Here is a 6,764-nt window from a genome sequence, read left to right as displayed (position 1 = left end):
GATAATTCGCCTTGTGAGGCATCAACTGCCTCAAAGCGTAAGCGATAACATACCTTCTCTGCATCAATACTACGCCCAAACCTGAGATGGACGCATCGCAATTTACAACAAAATCCTCCATGCCCTCCGGCAGGGCTAAGATTGGCGCCTCGCACAACCTCTATCTCAATGTCTCAAACGCAGCCTGCTGCTCAGGCTCCCAGCGATAGACCACGGCTTTCCTCGTCAGCCTGGTTAGGAGTACGACTATCTTGAAGAAGTCCTGAATAAATCTCCGATAGTAGCCTGCCAGTCCCAGGAAGCTCCAAATCTCAGATGGGGACCTCGGAACCTCCCACCTCATCACGGCCTCCACTTTGTCCGGATCAACCGAAATCCCATTCAGGTTGACAAGGTTCCCAAGAAATTGCACCACGCGCAACCAGAACACACACTTGGAGAACTTAGCATACAAGCTTACCCTCCTCAAAGTATCCAAAACCTCTCGCAAGTGATCCTCATGCTGCTCTCGCGTCTTGGAATAAACCAAGATGTCATCGATGAAAACTATCACAGACCGATCCAATATCGGTCTGCACACGCGGTTCATGAGATCCATGAATGCGGCAGGAGCATTGGTGAGCTCAAAAAGCATCACCACGAACTCATAGTGGCCATAACGCGTCCGAAAAGCAGTCTTCTGCACATCCTCCTCTCTGACCCTCATCTCATGATATCCTGAACGCAAATCAATCTTAGAGAACCAAGATGATCCTTGTAGCTAGTCAAAGAGGTCATCGATTCTCGGAAGTGGGTAACGGTTCTTCACCGTTACCTTATTCAGCTCTCGATAATCTATACACATCCGATACGACCCGTCCTTCTTCTTCACAAACAAAATCGGGGCTCCCCAGGGTTAACTGCTCGGTATAATGAATCCCTTGTCTAACAGCTCCTGTACCTCTGTGGACAACTCCTGCATCTCAGGAGGAGCCAACCGATACGGTGCCTTGGCTATCGGAGCCGCAACTGGGACTAGGTAGAAACTGAACTCTACCTGCCTCTCCGGAGGTATCCCAGGCAACTCCTCGGGGAATACATCCGCGAACTCTCACACCACTGGCAAATCGCCCACCAACGCCTCCCGCCTCCCGGATATCGATAACAATGGCGACAAATCCTACGCAACCCTACTGGAGGTAGCGCCTAGTTCTCGCTGCTGAACATAAGGCTCGTCCTCGTTGTGGCCTCTCGCCCTGAACCACCAGCTCTCCCCCACTTGGGGTCCTGATCCGCACTAACTGTTGCACACAATCAATCACTGCCCCACTAGGCTTAACCAATCCATACCAATAATAACCTTGTTCTCCCGCAAAGGTATGGGAACCAAATACACTAGATAACGCTCCTCGAACAACCTCAAAACACAATCTCGGTAGACCTCTCATGCTCGCACTAACCGGTCATCCGCAATCTCGACCTCTAGAGGGCAATCCAACATGCCCGAAGATTCAGGAAACTTCTTGCTAAGTGCAAGAGAGACAAATGACAGGGTAGCACCCGAATCAAACAATACCCGAACTGGGATACCGTTCACATGGAATGATCCTAAACATAACACATACATATAACATACTAATATCACAGCGACATAATATAAAGAATAAAGAGAAGAAATCATACCCATCACCATATCAGGTGCGGCGCGTGCCTCTTCAATTGTCAATTGAAATGTTCGGCTCCGCAGCACTGGAGCCTCTGCCTTGACCTTCCGGCCATCCACAACTCACGTTGTCGCTGGAGTCGGCACTGCCATTGGCGCTGCTGCTGTTAATCTAGGACAGTTGGCCTTCATATGGCCCCTCTCATTGCAATGGAAGCAAATCAGGTCTGATATCTGCACTGTGGGAGCATGGGCAGTATAATCCCTACCAAAATGCCAGTCTTGCCGCAATTATAGCAGTCGGAACCCGAGCTAGTGCGGAAAACTCCCTCATGTGACCGATCGTACTTCCCACAGCGGTCCCGGCCCTGCTGGCCCTTCGACCTTGCGTCGAATCCCTTGGGTTTCTTCCCCAAAACCCATGTAACCTGCACAGTCTCTAACTTCCTCTTCTTGAGGTGCTCCAAGTCAATCTCCCTCTCCCACGCCCTGGCAATCATGGACTCAAGGTTGGACAAGCCGAATAGCTGACATGCTCTTGAATGTTGGCTCTCAACATATCTTGATAGTGGGTCTTCTGCATCTCCTCATCCCCTGCATACTGGGGTACCAACAAAGCCCTCTCCCGGAACTTGGTTGTGATCTCCGCCACAGTCTTCGTAGTGTGTCTCATATCCAAAAACTCCCTGGCTAACTGTTGAAGCTCCACAGCTGGTGCAAACTCATCCCTGAATCGGGTCATGAAATCTGACCAAGTCATAGCCTCGATGGCTAAGGCTCCCAACGAATCACCAACTAACTGCCACCAATCTCTTGCTCAATCCCTCAAACAACTTGTAGCAAAACGGACTTCCGACCCTTCTAAGCAGAAGCTCGTCAACTGCACAGACTTGATGTTTGCGATCCATCTCCTGGCAGCAATGGGGTCCTTTACCCCATGGAAGTTCGGCGCACTACTCCCCATGAAGTCCTTGAAGGACAGTGTACGCATACCCGCCTGGCTAGACGCCAAATCACTCCTGAACGACCAGAGGCGATCCTCCATCAGCTCGATAATCCCCTCCTTGATCGACCCGAAAATGATCGGGGTCGCATCAAGGATGCATCTCGTGATCTCAGATGCGATGAACTCGTGTAACCCGTCACCAACCTGCTCGGATCCTGCACCCGAGCCCGATCCTGATCCCCCTACTCCATGTCGTGTGACCACCGTACTGAAAATAAACACATAAACTTCAGGATCATACATACTCTCGAGAGTTCTCACACACCCTCCAAGTTTCTTGGTTCCATCTCGACCCTCCTTGACTTGAGTACGGATCCTCTGCTTCCAGTAGTACGCGCCCATACTACCTTCCACATCTATCCGTACTTTCCTTAAGGATTGCTTCAACTTCACCAAGTCCCTTACTAGTAATGCTTTCCACTAATCTCATCCTAGGCTTCCCTAGGGCACCCTCTTACCTACTCTCAGCCATCAACTGCACTAGGAGTCCCTACTTCCTTTCCCTCACTAGCTTGTGAATACTGTTACATATTCGCTCACTAGTTAGTTAAAGTTAGCCATGACCCTTATAGCACAAAGCAAGCAGCATTCGAGCATTGAGTAACCACATCAAGCGTAACCTAATCAGGCTATCCTACCGTTGACTAAATAGTGCTAGCATGTAGCTCACACAACAGGCATTCAAGGCATCCTCCTAGATCCTTAGCCCTAATCTAGCATGCAGTTCTCAGAATCATATATATCCGGCATACAAGGCATCCTCCTAGATCCTTAGCCATAATCTAGCATGCGGTTCTCAGAATTATATATCATATAACATAACATAGCAAGTATAGGTATCTTGGGGAAAACTTACTTGAGCTCGGCCGTTCGCATGCATTACACACCTTGTTCTTTCTCAAAATTCTTTGATCTTAAATTTCAGAAAACTGTTTTCTTTGTGAAAAATCTGTTAGTCACGCGGTTTGAGTCCAGACACCTCCGATGGTGTATCTGAATCCCTCAAACCAGGGCTCTAATACCAACTTGTAACATCCCATATTTCGAGACTAAAAAATTTCATTTTTTATTTAGTAATTTATAAAACATTTTCCCAAAACATATTCAATATAGCAACAAGTTACAAAATCATAATGTTGTGTCCCAAATCATGACATCAAAAGTAATGAAAATCAGAGTATAATCCCATAAACCCAATGCAGAAACCATGTGTGTGTGTGATGCGCTGCTACACCGCCGACTCGTTCCCCTTCGAAGAAGAGGTACCTGAAACCAAAACCAAAACTATAACTACAAAGCTTAGTGAGTTCCCCCATCATACCACATACCATATAATATCATCGGTATCTTTCAACCGGTAACTCCCATCGGTATCTTTCAACCGGTATCTGCCATCGATATCTTTCAACCGGTAACCGCCATCGGTATCTTTCAACCGGTACCTGCCATCGGTATCTTTCAACCGGTAACCGGGGAATATTTCACCCCCTAACACTATCATACAATATCAAGATATAATCATACAGTCAGGCATATCTAAGGTACTGACCTACTCTTCGATCCTAACGACCGATGTCAAGGAAAAACTATTCCTTTCCTACTACCACTAACACACATAGCATATCATACACGCATATCTAATGACCATATCACATAAAAATATGAAGATAATTATCACAAAGACAATTATCTACCAAATAACCCTGTTGGTGGGCCGGCATTGTGGCCTTAGACCCACCCGTACTAGAAGGTAACTCACCTCGATGCCGTGTAGTGTCTGAACTATCCTCGGCATGCAAGTCGATTCCCCTCAACTCCTTGATCCCCACACGACAACCCTTCAAACTTATTCATTTAAATATGCAACCCTAATCAAGGTCAAACCAATTTAGTCAAAGTCAACATTGGTGAAAGTCAACTTCCAGTTGACCTGACTCGCCGAGTTGGTCTACCAACTCGTCGAGTCTATACTCTTCAACTCGATGCAATCCCCGCCTCCACTCATCGAGTCTGGCAAGAACTTGACCGGTTCTCCTTCAATCTTACCCTCAAGGCCAACTTCATCTGACTCGTAGAGTTTACCTTGAACTCATCGCTTCCATCTCCCTCTTATGAACACGTCCAGTCTACGACTCGCCGAGATGTATGAACGACTTGTCGAGTCCTTCTTCAAAGTTGGTAGATTCCCTTGGACTCGTCGAGCCTACTCTAAACACTCGTCGAGTCCCATGACTCCCAGGCCCCCTAATGAGCCTGAACAACCGAGGGAACTTCCTTACTTTCATTTGGTCCTTCGACAAAAGGATTTGATGGTCATTACGCTCCGAATCTTCGAGTCCCAAGAACAACTCGCCGAGGCCACTCTTGACCACCACCATACAGTCAATCTAAAGGGGTCTTAACCCACCAAAACCATAAATATGGCCTCCTAATGTATGTTTTACATGTAAAGTCCCGAACTTGATGCACATGCAACGGGTTTTTGGCTCAAAAAGCCATAAGAGGTGACCTACAAGAGACATGGGGATCACATGGCCATAAAGTTGAAACCTTTATGCCATGAGACCCCTCGTAAGGCCCAAATCTGAAGTTAAACTCCATTCATCCCTTCATAATCCGAAAATGGCTTAGAAACCCCCCAAAATCCCAACCCCAAAGATGAATATGCACATAGAAGACCAAGAAAAGAGATTTTTACCTTGAATGAGCTAGAAATGAAACGAATCTCCTGGATCTCTAAGCCCCAAATTGCACTCCCAAGCGCCTTTCCTCTTCTCAAGCTTCACAATCCACCAAAATACACCAAAATGGCCTTAGAGCACTCAAACAAGGTTAGGGTTTCAATATGTTGTCTTTATGGGAGTGATAGGGACGATGGAGACTGAGATAAGGTGTTTCAATATGGTGCAAACCCTCAAATTTAGGGTTTCACTCAATCAGCACCTACTCGTTGAGTCAGTCCTCCGACTCATCGAGTAGGTCACTTAAACTGTCTGTGGATCTCGACTCTACTCAACGAGTTGAGCCTCCAAATCGTCGAGTCCCAGAGAAAAAACACAATAAATGCTTGAGTTAAATGCGTACCAGGAATCGGGTGTTACAAGTACCCACCAGTTCGGGTGTAGCAGTAAGGATATGGAAGTCCGTGGATTGGTTTATAGATTTCCCCAGAGGGATTAGATCTGGTTAATCCATTGATAAGACTGTAGGAATGCCACTACAATTATGAGATGAAGGAAGCAGTGGACTACTTAAGGTCATTTGAGATTTTAGGCTACCATTGGTCGGGTAGCAATCACTTTTAGCCTTGGATTAGGTGACGTTAGGATTCGACGCATGGACCCGATCGGTTGGGCCGGGAGGTTGTTAGAGCCACAATGGCATGATAACTAGTGGCAACTAGTTGTAGAGTAGGATTCCGTTCAGAAGTCGTGTGAGTCGACTAAGTAGTGAGTCCTTTGGCTCCGCATCCGGTCCGGAACCCAGTATTTCAGAGGATTGGTAAACGAATTGAGACCATGGTGGTCTCGTTATATTTTGGAAAGCAACCATGTGCCAACATACTGCTTCAGGAAGTCCAGTGTTCAAGCAGTTTCAGCTTTAGGCAGTATTAGTATTTGTGTACTAGGTTGCAAGTTCGGACAGAATAACAGATTTCTTGGGTTATGCTAAATGACCTACAGGGATAATTGGGTCTGTGATTTCAGTTTTCTCGTGGGAACAACAGGTTATCAGAAGTTGAGTAGTCAGTTGAGGGATAAACATACTAGATTCAACGATAATGATTATGTATGAGTGGTATGTCAGGATTCAGACCATCTCATGACAACAAATTTTAGACCGAGTAGATGATATCTTGTTGTGAGGAATTAGTTCATCTGCGGATTATAGGGTTGTGCGAACATTAGCCACGGCTACCCTGGGAAGGCTAGGGTGTGCTTAGGATGGTGACCATGTTACCAGAGTGGTTTGGCGCGAAAGGAATGGTAAGGAAAGATTTCGAGGATGAAATCTAATTTAAGTGGAGGAGAGTTGTAACACCCTACTCAAGGATTGGTCTTGATGAGCTAATTGTCACAATTTTAGAAGCCAGGGGTTAAAAATGTGAGTCCCGGA

The sequence above is a fragment of the Lactuca serriola genome, chromosome 2, assembly GCF_051521515.1.
Source record: "Lactuca serriola cultivar US96UC23 chromosome 2, Lser_US96UC23_V15, whole genome shotgun sequence".
NCBI lineage: Eukaryota > Viridiplantae > Streptophyta > Magnoliopsida > Asterales > Asteraceae > Lactuca > Lactuca serriola.
This window is presented reverse-complemented; position numbering follows the sequence as displayed.